The sequence below is a fragment of the Rana temporaria genome, chromosome 8 (assembly GCF_905171775.1).
Source record: "Rana temporaria chromosome 8, aRanTem1.1, whole genome shotgun sequence".
Lineage (NCBI taxonomy): Eukaryota > Metazoa > Chordata > Amphibia > Anura > Ranidae > Rana > Rana temporaria.
The window spans coordinates 163,997,689-164,013,895 of record NC_053496.1 but is presented as its reverse complement, the minus strand read 5'-3'; the positions used below and the strand labels follow the sequence as shown (position 1 = coordinate 164,013,895).

General features: G+C 46.9%; 1 protein-coding gene across 3 annotated transcripts in view; it reads right to left on the bottom strand.

The window, feature by feature from the left end:
- The window catches only part of LOC120909331 (membrane-spanning 4-domains subfamily A member 4A-like), a 60,889-nt gene extending 44,904 nt beyond the window's left edge, over positions 1 to 15,985 (bottom strand). Inside the window, exons 1-2 of one of the 3 annotated variants that reach the window (XM_040321084.1) lie at positions 15,966 to 15,985; positions 15,269 to 15,313 (exon numbers count right to left, since the gene is read on the bottom strand). The gene's annotated coding sequence lies outside the window, so the exon portion shown is untranslated. Of the gene's footprint in view, positions 1 to 3,283; positions 3,399 to 15,015; positions 15,125 to 15,268; positions 15,314 to 15,965 lie in introns of those variants that run through there. The other 2 variants (XM_040321083.1, XM_040321085.1) reach the window with 2 other exon arrangements.
- Positions 15,986 to 16,207: the final 222 nt, after the last annotated feature.

Below are 16,207 nucleotides of genomic sequence, written 5' to 3'. Positions count from 1 at the left end.
ATCAGACATACGTTCGTGAATCGGCGTATCTCTCTCATTTGCATTTGTGAATAGAAAATCAATGGGAGCGCCAAATACGTCCAGCGTAAATATGCGCCCACTCTACGCCAGCGTAGGCAAGTTACGTCAGTCGGATGAAGCCTATTTTCAGGCTTATGTTAGTTTCTGAGTCCGGCGCATAGATACGACGGCGCATATTTGTACCTACACTGTGTATCTCGAGATACGTCGGTGCAAGTGCTTTGTGAATCCGGGCCAAAATCTACAACTTATAATACATTAGAGTAATGGTCAGTGGGAAGAATTTTTCTTACACTTGTGGTCATTGGGAATAATTATCCCCTAATTGATAGCTAAAAAGATCAATGGTGTCAGTGGGAACTTATCTGAGGGGGAGAAATTGCTTATTGTTCACGGAACCCACTAGTAACCTCTGGAGGAACCCTAGTTAAGAAACCTTGTCCTAGGCATTAGAAGATAGCACAATGGGGCTTTGTGACTTTCAGCCATCCTATAACAGTCACAAGTGTTTAGCCCAGGCTTGAGCAGATGTATGGGTTTCATAGGGTTCAACAGTGGTGGCACATTTTTAACCACTTCCCGACCTCCGCATTTAAATGTACGTCCACAATATGGCACGTACAGGCACATGGGCGTTAATGTACGTCCTTGCCTATTAGCGGGTGGGGGGTCCGATCGGGACCCCCCCCGCTACATGCGGCGGTCGGGTTCGCTCGGGGAGCGATCCGGGACCACGGCGCGGCTATTTGTTTTTTTTGATTATATATTTTCGTAATTTTCTATGCCCTATTTTAAGTTTTAGAGCATGTATATATTCTCTTCTAATTATATAAGAAGAGACTCAGTATTTTTGGAAAGGCTAAATGATCTTGTTTTAAGATAAACGCCCCCCCTTTTTTATGGTGATATTCCATAATTATACTTTTTAGAAGCTCTTGTTGTCATATTCATTTTGTCCACAAGATGGCTTGCTAATTTTTTATATATAAGTCTAGTTTAAACCTATACAGGCTCTGGTTGTTTTATCTTATTCAACCACAAGAGGGCCTGTGTTATTTGGATTTTTCCAAACCTATTTTGTCCCAGCGCAGCCACCATGAGCGGTTAATTAGCCCATAGAATCAGATCGAGGCTTGGCTCTGTTGGTATGTATTTATTGCGATGTGTCAGCACGTCGCCCGTGCCCCAGATGACGTCATTTTATGACGAAACGCGCGTCGGGAAGGTAGCGTGCTGACGCAGGACGTGTTGTGTAGAGTGGACGGGCGTTTGTTCCGAGCCGGCCGGCTTCTCTCTGTTTTTATTTCCATTGACTCTGTAAGTGCAATTTTTTAATTATTAAACGCATTGTTTAACGAACTTCACTATGTGGGCTCTATCACTCCCTCTATGTACCCATTGAACACGGAGGACACGTAGGACTATTATTACAGCCCAGGAATCAAAGGCCCAGGCTAGGGTTTTAGCCACTTGCTGTTGTTCATACTTGTTCTGGTAAGCCTCCTATTTATAGGGTGCTGGTGATGGTGGTACTTAAAGTCACTTTTTACTTTATATGTGTGCTGATCAAACGTACTTCACCATTGAAATATTTTTTCCTATGATATGGTTCATTATTTTGGCTTCCGGTGGAGACTTCAAGAATCCTCTTCCTTTTCCATCTTCCCCTGCGAGGATCAATTTAAAGGCCTTGACTGGGGTTTGCAGTCGCAAGCACACACTGCTTGCCATCTGGTAAGCCTCCAATTCTTACTGGTTCAAGGTGTTTTTCTTCATTTGCTCCTCAACATTGCTACTCCTATATGAACTTTATTTTTGTGGATGCATTAGGACTGAAATTATCCTCTTTTCTAGTCTCTCATTGATTTGGGTTACTGGCTCCATAATTTTATTTTTTTTCAAATTTTTACTGTTTAGATTTTTTATTTTAGCGCAACAACCTTTTCCCTTTGTTCTATGTTGTTGTGTTCGTATTAACACTCCGTTGTTGCAGCTTTATTAGTAACTTATTGACTTTTTAATTTTTCTTAGCGCGGTAATTTTCTTCCTTTGTTCCATATTCGTGTTATATACAACATTACTGCAGCTACACGGGGGGACACAAGTGACAGTGAATACGTGGGTATGCCGTGGTAATAACTATAGATAGAAATTTTTTTAACAATAACTCAGTAAATATAAAAGATACACATATGCAACTAAAAAAAAAAAAGTCCAAGAAACGAAAGAAACCCCAGGTCTCCAAAAGTCTGGTAAGTCTGATGGTTGAAAAATGAGGACAGATATTCAACGAAGGGAGACCCCACAGCCAACTCTGGTGAAGAAAGGATAGACCGTTACCTTAAAAATCTCCACACACACCTCTGGTGGTCCCAGCAGCTCACCTTACATCAAGCAAAAAGAGCCTGATAGGAAAACCCTTAGGCCTCGTACAGACGAGGGGATCTCCGCTGGAAACGGTCCGCCGGACCGTTTCCAGCGGAGATCCCTCCTCCGGATTTTGATCCGATGGCTTGTACACACCATCGGATCAAAATCCGCGGTGACGTGTCGCGCCGTCGCCACGACGATGACGCAGCGACGTGCGCGACGCTGGAAGGTAAGTACTTCCACGCATGGGTCGAATCATTACGATGCATGCGAGGGAGGGGAGCGGACGGATTGATCAGGTGAGTCTGTACAGACGATCGGATCAATCTGCTGGAAACGATTCAAGCGGATAGATTTCTTAGCATGCTAAGAAATTTCTATCCGCTTGAAATCGATCGGCCCGACGAATCTCCGCGGATAAATATCCGCTAGGCCGTACAGACGACCGGATTTGTCCGCTGGAACTGATCCGCAGATCAATCCCAGCGGATAGATCCGGTCGTCTGTACGAGGCCTTATGGTCTGGTCTTGATGGTATAGATTGCTCTCACATTCCAAGGCAGTACATGCAAATATAAGGAACATAGAACAGGATGGTGTAATATTGATAGAGCCGGGGGGTCTTGCACATAACACACTCAGATCCACTCACATGGAATATAAAATATGAGGCTTATCTCCACGAGCAGCAAGCTAGTCACTGTCCTGCTTCTCCTCTCTCACCAGTTTCCATGCATGTCAGGCAGTTTCCATATATGTCAGGCTGGGATGTCAGGCTGGAAACACTATACAGCTCATGCAGCAGTGGAACAATCAATAGGGAATAGGCAATAGGGAAGCAAAACACAGTAAAAACGATCAAATTTAATTTAAAACAGCACATAAAACTCACATTTAAGTCGGTATTAATGGCATAAATCCACGAGTAGCGAACTCGTACTACGTCCGTCGGATGCTAGGGGTTGTCCAGCGCTCCAATCCCAACGCGTATCGTCACACATGTGACTTCATCAGGAGATATGGGAGAATTGGTTGACACTCCACCTGGCTTTAGGGGTTATTACAGTGTGATTCTAGCCAAATGGCTCAATGGACATTAATGTTTAGTACAGCACTGAACTATTTGGCTTAATGTGGAGCGCCAGGATTCCCCATCTCCCCCAAGCTCTGAAACAACCCCCCGGTATTTTTTTTAATGTCTGTGTCTTGTCCTTCCTCTGACAACAATAGGGGTATAAGCATTCTTTTAGAACTGAGCAGCACTCACATAATGACATGTGAGCACCACCCAGTCCTGGAGTACTATGAGCCCAGACTGTGTAATGACGTGGCCCCTAGAGAATGTGTAAATGACAGACTGAACTCATCGGAAATACAGTAGGCATTCACTGACAGTGTACCTCCAAACACTTCTGCATTCAATCAGGGCCAGATTCCAGACAAGGCCAACAAGGCCAGGCCCCGGGGCGGCAGTGGGTGCAGGGGCGGCACTGTGGCTGAGAGGAGAGGACACTTTCACCACTTTCACTTTCATTTCGGGAGTTCCCCCCTGTCATGTCACGGATGGTGAGAGGAGAGAAAACTGAGGGAAGAGGTGGTGAGCACCCCCCCCCAGTTCTCAATGTCATATTCAGCAGCACCCCCCCCCCCACTTCTCAGTGTCCTGCCGAAAAAGTCCCTCCTGTACTGCGCAGGCGGGGGCGGCATTGAAGGACCCGGCCTTGGGGCGGCAAAGGGAGTAAATACGGGCCTGCATTCAATGACAACGCACCTTCATTTCTAAAATAGCCAACTCCACACCTCCGTGTACAAGGCTACACCACACCTAAATATGCAATTATATGCTTTTTTACACTCATTAACATTGCAACAATGTGCACTTTTGCACTCACCAACACCACAAAGATGTGAAATTCTTTGTTTGCTTTCAGGGTGCTCCCTTCTTCTTGATCCAAACAAGACAGCCGGGCTGTGTCATACATGGCAATGGCCCAACATCACTGATTGTTCATTCATAAAAGTGAAAGATCACACAGTATTGCGTCATTATGTAATCCATCGGCCAGTGCCCTGTATGTGTAAAAGCAGCCACCACTGGACACACAGAGCCACGGGGCTAAGTGAACTGTCACTATTATAAATGAACAATTAGCACTGTCTGCTCATTCGCAGGGATGTATCTTGGCCTAGGCCGACAAGGCCTAGGCCTAGGGCGGCACTTTGCGGGGGGCGGCACGGACACCAAAGCCGCCCCCCGCACGAAAAAAAAAGACCCCTGATCCGTCCTTTTATTTAATTGGCTTCCGCAGCCGCCTTCCGGCTCCCTCATAAATTTAGCCCCTGGCGCGGCGGCCTGTAGCGTGGCACTTGCGCTAGCAACATACATGGGGCATACTTGGCCAGGGTGAGGGAGGGACTGACGCCCGCATTAAACGGCCGGTGATTGGCCAGACTGGGTGCATGTCATACCAGAGGCGGACATCAGTCCCTGCCCTCAAGGGGCTTACAATCTAAAGTCCCTAACTAGCATTCATACATATATACACATGGTAAGGGCAACAATTTAGACAGGAGCCAACTGGATTGATTGATGTAAGTATGGAGTGAATGGTGCGTGAGTGTGCTAATGTACAGAGAGTAAAAGGCGGAGCTCTAACAGGAAAAGGTGGAGCCTAAAGTGGAAGGGGTGTGGTTTACAGATGATAGGGCGTGTCTTAAACAGGAAGGGGTGGGTCATATTTAAATTAGGGGGCGCATGAGTTTAGTCAGGCCTAGGACAGCACAAAACCTAAATACACCTCTGCTCATTCGTAATAGTAAAAGGTTACTCTAAAAGTTAAATCTATCTGCGGCTGCTTTTACACATCCAGGGCACTGCAAGATAATTTACACAGGGCCACAGCTCTGAGTAACCTTTTACTATTATGAATAAAAAAAGCAGAGCTGATAGCTTATAGAGGGGGTCAGGGATTCTGTGTTGGCTGGGCCCCCCACAAGAATGCCCAGAATTTGGGCTTCAAAATTGGGTGCAGCTCCAGTCAGCATACATAGGTGTGCTTAGAGGACAACGGGCCCACCAAGCAGGATGGCACCAAAGGCTTATGCTATTAGCATTGTCATTTTGATTATTAAATCCATCTTTTTCATCTGTATAAGTAGAAGAGTATAAGATATTTAATATATCTGCCTTCTCCCTGTCACTTGTAACCAACTTCCCCTGTTCACCCTTGACGAGGCCTATGTGTGCTGTCCTTAGCTTTAACTATGAATATAGTGGCAATTAAAAATTCCTGACAGTGCCATCGGTGATGCATATCAGTGCCCTTCCGTGCTCATCAGTGCCGCCTTTCGGTGCTGTAAGGGGTTAGCTCGGAAGCGGGGTGTGTGACCCCCTGGATGGGGGTCCAGGGGGTCACACAGGAACCTATCTAGGGAGTCTGGCACAGCCGAGTGCTGGGCAGACACTGCTGGTCATACAGCAGAAAAACAATAGTCTTTTGATTTCTATCACACAGAAAAATCAATCACCATCTCACCTCCTCAGAAGACTTTCAGTACACTGCTCTCCTTGCTCACAAAGCCTCAGGATGCAGCAATTCAGTGGTAATCCTCTGGATTACTTATAGAGGCCTTAATTGCCTCATTCTGAACAGCTGAAGTTTTCCAACGCCCTTAACCTTTTCTGGCTACTTCTGCAGCCGACGCCTAATAACAATTGGTGTATTGTCTAAACAAGGCATAAATGTATGTCCCGTCTGTGACAACACCCACAGATTTACCTGACTTCCTGTCATAGTGCCCAACAGTGCCGCCTATCAGTGCCCAGCAGTGCCACCCATAAGTACCCATCAGTGCAGCCTTTCAGTGCCCATCAGTGTCGCCTATCAGTGCCCATCAGCATCCACCAGTGCCACCTATGAGTGCCCATCAGTGTCGCCTCTCAATGCCCATTAGTGCTGCATATCAGTGTCACCCACTAGGGCCACCTATCATTGCCTATCAGTGCCCATCGTCAGAGCCCATCAGTGCCACCTCATCATTGCCATCTCATTGGTGTCACCTCATTGGTGCCGCCTTATCAGTGCCCATCAGTGAAGGAGGAAACTTACTTACCAAATTTTGGTAAAATCAACAGAAACAAAGAAAAACTTTTTTTTTTCCAAAATTTTCACGCTTTATTTATACGTTTAGCAAAAAAGAAAAAACGCAGCGTTGATCAAATATCACCAAAAAAAAGCTCTATTTGTGAGAACAAAATTATACAAATTTCGTTTGGGTACAGTGTAGCATGACTGCGCAATTGTCATTTAAAAAGTGACAGCGCTCAAAGCTGAAAATTGGCTTGAAGTTAAAGGGTCACTAAAGGAATTTTTTTTTTTACCTTACTGCAGTCCTGGTTTCATGTCCTCCTTGTTCGTTTTTGCTTTGATGTTGCTGTAATTCCTCTCTGTTCTGGACACTTCCTGGTTGTCTGTTTCCTGATCACCACAGTACTGGGAGATTTCTCACTGTGGTGATTAATCAAGGAGGTGTGTCTAAAACCCCTCAGCACCAATCCAGTTTCGTTTTGCAAAACCTTCACTGCCATCTATTGGCTCTTTGTCTCTGTACATCAGAGAACCAGGAAACAACAGCAAAAACAAAACTAAACTGCAGGCACATTATATGATTGGTTTTTATCTATTTTTAATCATTTTTAAAATGAATCGGTTAACTATTATGTCTCTATACCCTGTAAACAGTCATTTCAGCTAAAACATTTTTTTCCTTTAGTGACCCTTTAAGCTTTAAAGTTAACCTTTTTGAAATTCAAGGTTCTTTTTATATCAACATATACAACACTTGACATCATTTCGGAATCTTTATTCTGTCGTACGCAAATTTTTGTGACTTTAGTAAACTCATCAGATTCGATCTGAGATTAGCATGCAACAAAAAACAGATGATTATTCTTCCGATAATCTCATCGTGTGTACCAGGCATTAGTGTGAAGTTCTGTTTGTCCAATCAATATCAGGATATGTGAAGTATCCTATAACAACTTCCGGACATTTCAATCTCTGAGAGCAATCACTTTTCCCTTATGTTAAGGAGTTTATATCAAACATCCATCAGTAATTTAACACATTTTCCAATCACGTGACGCTCCAGACATAATAATTCCGCACCGTCACAAGCAGGCCCGGATTGGCCATAGGGCATACCGGGCATTTGCCCGGTAGGCCGCCTGGCTGTCAGGCCGATTGTTCTAAATTCGATCTCTCATGCCTCCTCCACTCCTCTCCCGGCCTTCTAGCATCTTCTTCCAACTCCTGGGGGGACGAGGCAATGCCGCGCAAGCAGCGCCGGCCGGCCGTGGGTGCTCGGTGACAGGCCCGCCCCCCAGGGGTGGACTGATTATTCAGGCTCTTTGGCTGAGTACCTGTGGGCCGAGGCATGCAGAGGGAACTAAGAGAGGCTCCAGCCGTGGGATGGATGGCGAGAACGGGCTGTGAGGAGAGAGAGGGGGACACTTCCTGGACTGAAGTGTTACTTGCTGTCTGTCTTCCCTGTCAGGCGTAGCGATCTCTGCCCGACAGGAGCTTCCTAGTCCCGGCCGGCGTGATGTCATTCACAGGCTGGGAGGCGGGATGAGCCGAGGAGAGGCTGCTGCAAAGACCTGTAAAGAGCCAGTGAAGCGCCGTGCCTGTGCAACAGTGCAAGTAAGTTAGAAGAGGTTAAAAACCTTACCTAAGGCACTGTTGTCACAGTGGCTTTGCTGTGTTATTTGCCTAAAGTGATTAACTCTTTGGGGGGGGGGGTTTAATTTACAATGGTATATTATAATATGCAGCATGGAGGGGGTTAATGTACTGCCACTGGTCACTGATGCATTGGTGACCAGTGGCAGTTAATTAACCCCTTTGTTCTGCATTAGTGACACCAGTGTCAGTGTTTATTAACCCCTATATGGTGCAGCATGAAAGGGTTAATAAACACTGACACTGGTGTCACTAATGCAGCACAAAGGGGTTAATTAATCGCCACTGACCACCAATGCATCAGTGGCCAGTGGTGTATTTGATACTACCCACCCCATACACCCCACAACCCTCTCATGTACATACTACCCCCCAACATACACTCCGCACCCCTCTCATGTACATACTACCCCCAACATACACTCCGCACCCCTCTCATGTACATACTACCCCCCAACATACACTCCGCACCCCTCTCATGTACATACTACCCCCCAACATACACTCCGCACCCCTCTCATGTACATACTACCCCCCAACATACACTCCGCACTCCTCTCATGTACATACTACCCCCCAACATACACTCCGCACCCCTCTCATGTACATACTACCCCCCAACATACACTCCGCACCCCTCTCATGTACATACTACCCCCCAACATACACTCCGCACTCCTCTCATGTACATACTACCCCCCAACATACACTCCGCACCCCTCTCATGTACATACTACCCCCCAACATACACTCCGCACCCCTCTCATGTACATACTACCCCCCAACATACACTCCGCACCCCTCTCATGTACATACTACCCCCCAACATACACTCCGCACTCCTCTTATGTACATACTACCCCCCAACATACACTCCGCACCCCTCTCATGTACATACTACCCCCCAACATACACTCCGCACTCCTCTCATGTACATACTACCCCCCAACATACACTCCGCACTCCTCTCATATACATACCTCCCACCTCCATACACTCCGCACTCCTCTCATGTACATACTACCCCCCCACATACACTCCGCACCCCTCTCATGTACATACTACCCCCCAACATACACTCCACACCCCTCTCATATACATACTACCCCCCAACATACACTCCGCACTCCTCTCATGTACATACTACCCCCCAACATACACTCCGTACCCCTCTCATGTACATACTACCCCCCAACATACACTCTGTACCCCTCTCATGTACATACTACCCCCCAACATACACTCCGCACCCCTCTCATGTACATACTACCCCCCAACATACACTCCGCACTCCTCTCATGTACATACTACCCCCCAACATACACTCCGTACCCCTCTCATGTACATACTACCCCCCAACATACACTCTGCACTCCTCTCATGTACATACTACCCCCCAACATACACTCTGCACTCCTCTCATGTACATACCACCCACCGCCATACACTCCGTACCCCTCTCATATACATACCTCCCACCTCCATACTAGGGTGACCACATTTCCAAACTGCCATTCGGGGACACCCACCTCTCTCATCTTCCCCAAAAAAAGATGAGGGGGGACGGGGGAAATGTAGTCTCGGTGTTGATGGGGAATTTGGCGGCGGGTTATTTGTCAGGTGAATGTGCCACTTGCCACCCATAGCCTGCCACCAGATGCAGTGCTGCTGTCACTCCCTCTGCACGAGCCACGTGGAAAGGAGCGGCGTCACTATCTGGAGAGTGAAGATCACACCAGTCCCTGCCTTTTTGCCGCTGGGTGCCAGAGAAGGAGGAGGTGCCGAGGTGGGTGGGGACAGCATTGCTGCACTAGGCGCAGGCCTCGCTCCCGGCCTCACTGTCTGAGAGTAAATTGTCACTGGTTGCAAGACGCCAGGCAGCGCCGGCCCTAGCAACCAGTTCCAGAAATGTAGCTATTAGTTAGTAGGGGGGTGGCTGTGTCCTCTATTTCATTCTGGGACATTGTATTGTCCCGGAATGAAGGTGCCCGGGACCAGGGACAGACATGTCAATTGCGGGACAGTCCCGGGCAATCCGGGACACGTGGGCACCCTACTCCATACACTCCACACCCCTCCGTACCGATCACTCACTGTGTTCTTTTAGTAAAGATAGGGGCTGGTAAATTACATTTAGGCTATGCTGCAGTTAATATTTAAATGTCCGCTCTATGCAGCTTAGCTGCAATATGTAGTTGGAGATTGTGTAGCTGTGGCTTGAGTGTGGGCGGGGACACAGGAGCCCCATGATCTCCTATTGCCCCAGGGCCCCATGAGTTGTCAGTCCATGACTGTATGGGCTGATCAATCTAAAATGCCCGGGCCTATTATTTGTCCCAGTCCGGGCCTGGTCACAAGTCTAAATAATGATGACATCTCTCACACTTCAGATTGTTCTTGACGTACAGGAATGTCCCTCCTCTTTCCTACCTAACCGGTCCTTCCGAAATAGTGTGTACTGTTGGATATTTACAGCCCAGTCATGTGAGTTGTCTAACCAGGTTTCTGATACTCCCATGATGTCAGAATCCTTCTCAAATAGCAGTTGTTCTAGCCGTTCCATCTTGTTAGCCAGACTAGCATTTGTGTATATACCCTTTACTTTTTTACTTGTGTTTAGTCATTTATTGCTGCTTACTCTTGCATTACAGTTAGCATTGGGCATGGTATATTCCTTTCCGATTCCTCCTCTCAGGTTTAACCACTAGCCGACCAGCCGCCGTTGTCGCCGTCGGCTCGGCTGCGCGAGATCACATAGCTATACGTAATTTCGCATTCCAGCCATTAGGGGCGCGTGCACGCCCCTAATGGTCCTGGTCCTGTCAGGGGGAGAAATGACTGATCGTCTGTTCATACAATGTATGAACAGCAATCTGTCATTTCCCCTAGTCAGTCCCACCCCCCCTTCAGTTAGAACACACCCAGGGAACATAATTAACCCCTTCCTCGCCCCCTAGTGTTAACCCCTTCCCTGCCAGTGTCATTTTTACAGTAATCAATGCATTTTTATAGCACTGATCGCTATAAAAATGCCACCATAATGTCCGTCAGTACCGATAAAAATCGCTGATCGCCGCCAATACTAGTAAAAAAAAAAAAATATTAATAAAAATGCCATAAAACTATGCCCTATTTTGTAGACGCTATGGGCCAGATTCAGAGACATCAGCGTATTTTTGTGCAGGCGTAGCGCATCTCATATGCGCTACCCTGACGTAACTCTGAGAGGCAAGAGCAGTATTCACAAAGCACTTGCTCACTAAGTTACGTCGGCGTAGCGTAAATGGGCCGGCGTAAGCCCGCCTAATTCAAATTAGGAAGGTAGTGGGCGTGTTGTATTAAAATTAGCCGTGACCCCATGTAAATTAATTCCCGAACGAACGGCGCATGCTCAGAATCATGTCGCATATGCTCCCTAAGGTACGTCGGCTTAATGCTTTCGACGTGAACGTAACCTACGCCCAGCCCCATTCACGTACGACTTACGCAAACGACGTAAAATCCGACGGCTGTTCCGACGTCCATACTCTAACATGACTTACCCCTGCTTTATGAGGGATAACTATACGCCGGACGTACGCCTTGCGCAAACGGCGTAGCTTACTACGACGGGGGCAAGTACGTTTGTGAATCGGCGTATCTAGGTCATTTACATATTCAACGCGTAAATCAATGGAAGCGCCCCTAGCGGCCAGCTTAAATATGCACCCAATATACGACGGCGTAGGAGACTTACGTCGGTCTGATGGAGCCAGAATTCAGGCGTATCTGGTTTCAAGAATACGCTCATAGATACGACGGCGCATCCTAGAACTTATGCGGCGTATCAACAGATACGTTGGCGTAAGTTGTCTCTGAATCTCCGAATCTGGCCCAATAATTTTTGCGCAAACCAATCAATAAATGCTTATTGCGATTTTTTTTAACGAAAAATATGTAGAAGAATACGTATCGGCCTAAACTGAGGAGGGGGGTATTTATTACAGCAAAAAGTAAAAAATATCCATTTTTTTTTTTTGCTCGATTTTTGTTTATAGCGCAAAAAAATAAAATCCGCAGAGGTGATCAAATACTACCAAAAGAAAGCTCTATTTGTGGGAAAAAAAGGACGCCAATTTTGTTTAGGAGCTATGTCGTACAATTGTCAGTTAAAGCAACGCAGTGCCGAATTGCAAAAAGTAGCCCGGTCATTGACCAGCAAAATGGTCCAGGGCTGAAGTGGTTAAAAAACCCCTCCAAACTTTTAACTATTTCTTCTCCCAACCGAGTTGCACCCTTCTCGTTTATGTGCCATTTATCCCTACTGTACAGCCAGTAAGGTCTCGTACACACGACCGAGGAACTCGTCGTAAATGAAACATCGTTTTCCTCGACGAGTTCCTTGTTAGGCTTGTCGAGAAACTTGACAAGCTTTCTTTGCGTACACACTGTCAAGACAAAATCTCGTCGTTCTCAAACGCGGTGGCGTAAAACACGTACGACGGCACTATAAAGGGGAAGTTTGATTCCACTGGCGCCACCCTTCTGAGAATGTGCGGGTTTCTAAGCATACACACGAACGTGTTTCTCGCCGAAAACCAGCCCGACGAGGAAATTGAGACTCCCGACGAGGAAAAAGAGAACTTGTTCTCTTTTTTTCTCATTGATTTCCTCGACAGTTTTCTCGATGAAAAACATACACACGGCCGTGACATCACACCTACAGCCACGCCCACCTACAGTAAGAATCACTGCCTTAGGGCACACTTAACCCCTTAGCGCCCCCTAGTGGTTAACTCCTTCACTGCCATTGTCATTTTCACAGTAATCAATGCATTTTTATAGCACTTTTCGCTGTGAAAATGACAATGGTCCCAAAAATGTGTCAAAATTGTCCGATGTGTCCGCCATAATGTCAAAGTCACAAAAAAAAAACGCTGATCGCCGCCATTAGTAGTAAAAAAATTATTATTAATAAAAATGCCATAAAACTATCCCCTATTTTGTAAACGCTATAACTTTTACGCAAACCAATCAATAAACGCTTATTGCGATTTTTCTTTACCAAAAATAAGTAGAAGAATACGTATCGGCCTAAACTGAGGAAAAAAATTATTATATATGTTTTTGGGGGATATTTATTATAGCAAAAAGTAAAAAATATTGCATTTGTTTTTAAAATTGTCGCTCTACTTTTGTTTAAAGTGCAAAAAATAAAAACCACAGAGGTGATCTAATACAACCAAAAGAAAGCTCTATTTGTGGTAAAAAAAGGGCGCCAATTTTGTTTGGGAGCCACGTCGCACGACCGCACAATTGTCAGTGCGGAATCGCAAAAAGGGGCAAGGTCCTTAACCTGCATAATGGTCCGGGTCTTAAGTGGTTAAAGACAATTACTCTATATTGGACTCATAACACAGTGCTTGAATCCTACATTTCCAATCTACAGGTTCACACACACAATGTGTAAGTATGACAGCCAGAGAACTTGCATTTTCAGATGGAATGATCAGCAATAATAGCCTCCCTGAGTTTCTTATGACAGGTTTCCATTAAGGACAGGAGCGATAGTCAAATAGTGCCCGCCTTTGGCTATAACTAGAGTGGGTCAGTAGTATTCAGTGTTGCCAACCTACCAGATTGAAATTTATAGGCACGACACCCGAAATTTACTGGCACAGCCACGTCTTTACTGGCATTTCGCAAAAGTTACTAAATTACATTTTTAGGTGCAAATTTCAGTATTTGGGCTACAAACAAGTACGCTAGGCAAATAGCAATGTGATTTAAGGTAGATATTAAGGTAAAAAAACATATTTTTGTTATTTTCGATATAATAAGGGCAAATTATTTAGTCACATCACCCCCTGCCTCCATCCCCTTCTGCCACCAACACCCCCAGCCTTCACCCCCCTCTGCGGTGCCATTATCTCCCTCTGCCTCCAATCTCCCCCTGCCTCCATCCCCACCCTCTGCGATGCCACCATACCCCTCTGCGGTGCCACTAACACCCCCTGCCTTCAATCTCCCCTGCCTCCAATCACCCCCTGCCTCCATCCCCCTCTGCGGTGCCACAATCACCCCCTGCCTCCAATCACCCCCTGCCTCCATCCCCCTCTGCGGTGCCACCATCACCCCCTGCCTCCAATCACCCCCTGCCTCCATCCCCCTCTGCGGTGCCACCATCACCCCCTGCCTTCACCCCCCTCTGCGGTGCCACAATCTCCCTCTGCCTCCAATCTCCCCCTGCCTCCATCCCCACCCTCTGCGATGCCACCATACCCCTCTGCGGTGCCACTAACACCCCCTGCCTTCAATCTCCCCTGCCTCCAATCACCCCCTGCCTCCATCCCCCTCTGCTGTGCCACCATCACCCCCTGCCTCCAATCACCCCCTGCCTCCATCCCCCTCTGCAGTGCCACCATCACCCCCTGCCTCCATCCCCCTCTGCGGTGCCACCATCACCCCCTGCCTCCAATGCCCCCTGCCTCCATCTCCCTCTGCGGTGCCACCATCACCCCCTGCCTCCAATCACCCCCTGCCTCCATCCCCCTCTGCGGTGCCACCATCACCCCTTGCCTCCAATGCCCCCTGCCTCCATCCCCCTCTGCGGAACCACCGCAGCCACCATCACCCCCTGACTCCAATCTCCATGTAAAGTTCCAAGTCAAACCGACCTTTGTCTATTTTTACTGGCACATTTCCGCAACCACGGACATTTACGAACAGGGGGAAAAAGTGCCCATTTTTACGAACTGTCAGTAAAAATACGGACGGTTGGCAACACTGGTAGAATTCATCAATTTTAAGTGCCCATGTGCATTGGAAGAAGTATAAAAACGTTGCTAATTGCTGGCCATAGACAACAGTGTCCTATAAATAAACACATTACATTAATACTCACGCTTTTGCTGCTTGGTGTGTTCTAAGTCTAGAGCTGAATGCAGGTTTCAGGAAGTGTTCAGGTAGCTGTGCATGCAGCTATGACAGCTTCTCAAATTACCTTTAGGTCTCCTATATTAGTGACAATGGTTTCAGGAAGTATTCATAACTTTGTAAAGAGTTTGAAAAGAATGCAAAGCAGCTAATGTGTGCCAAAATATGCCATTGGAAACTCCAAAAAATCTTATGTCATTTAACATTAATACAAATCTTACCTGTGTTGGCAGGCTGCCTTTTGCTCTTTGCTTGAAACGACAGTGGGCTGGATTCAGGTAGAATTGCGCATTATTTACAGAGGCGCAGGGCAACGTTTTTGCCCTGCGCCCCCGCAACTTTAAATGATCCCGTAGGGGGCGGGAATCATTTAAATTAGGCGCGTTCCCGCGCCGATTGTAGAGCGCATGCTCCGTCGGGAAACTTTCCCAACGTGCATTGCGGCAAATGACGTTGCAAGGACGTCATTTGCTTCAAAGTGAACGTGAATGGCGTCCAGCGCCATTCACGATTCACTTACGCAAACTACGTAAAATTCTAATTTTGCGACGCGGGAACGAAGGGGTATACGTAACATTGGCTGCCCCTGCTAATAGCAGGGGCAGCCTTACGCAAAAACCGCCGTACGGAAACGACGTAAATTGCGTACGCAGGGCTCGGGCAACGTTGTGAATCGGCGTTAGTATGCAATTTGCATACTATACGCTGAGCACAACGGGAACGCCACCTAGCGGCCATCGCAAGAATGCAGCCTAAGATATGCGGGCATAGGAGCCTTATGCCGCGCATTTCTTAGGCTGCAGTCGGCGTAACGAGGTTCCTGAATCAGGAGCATTCGTTACGCCGGGGAAAGTAAGCAATTGCGCTGTGTAACCTATGGTTACACAGGCACAATTGCTTCTTGAATCCAGGCCAGTGTCTTTACCACTTAAGACCCGGACCAATATGCAGGTTAAGGACCTTGCCCCTTTTTGCGATTCGGCACTGCGTCGCTTTAACTGACAATTGCGCGGTCGTGCGACGTGGCTCCCAAACAAAATTGGCGTCCTTTTTTTCCCACAAATAGAGCTTTCTTTTGGTGGTATTTGATCACCTCTGCGTTTTTATTTTTTGCGCTATAAACAAAAATAGAGCGACAATTTTGAAAAAAATGCAATATT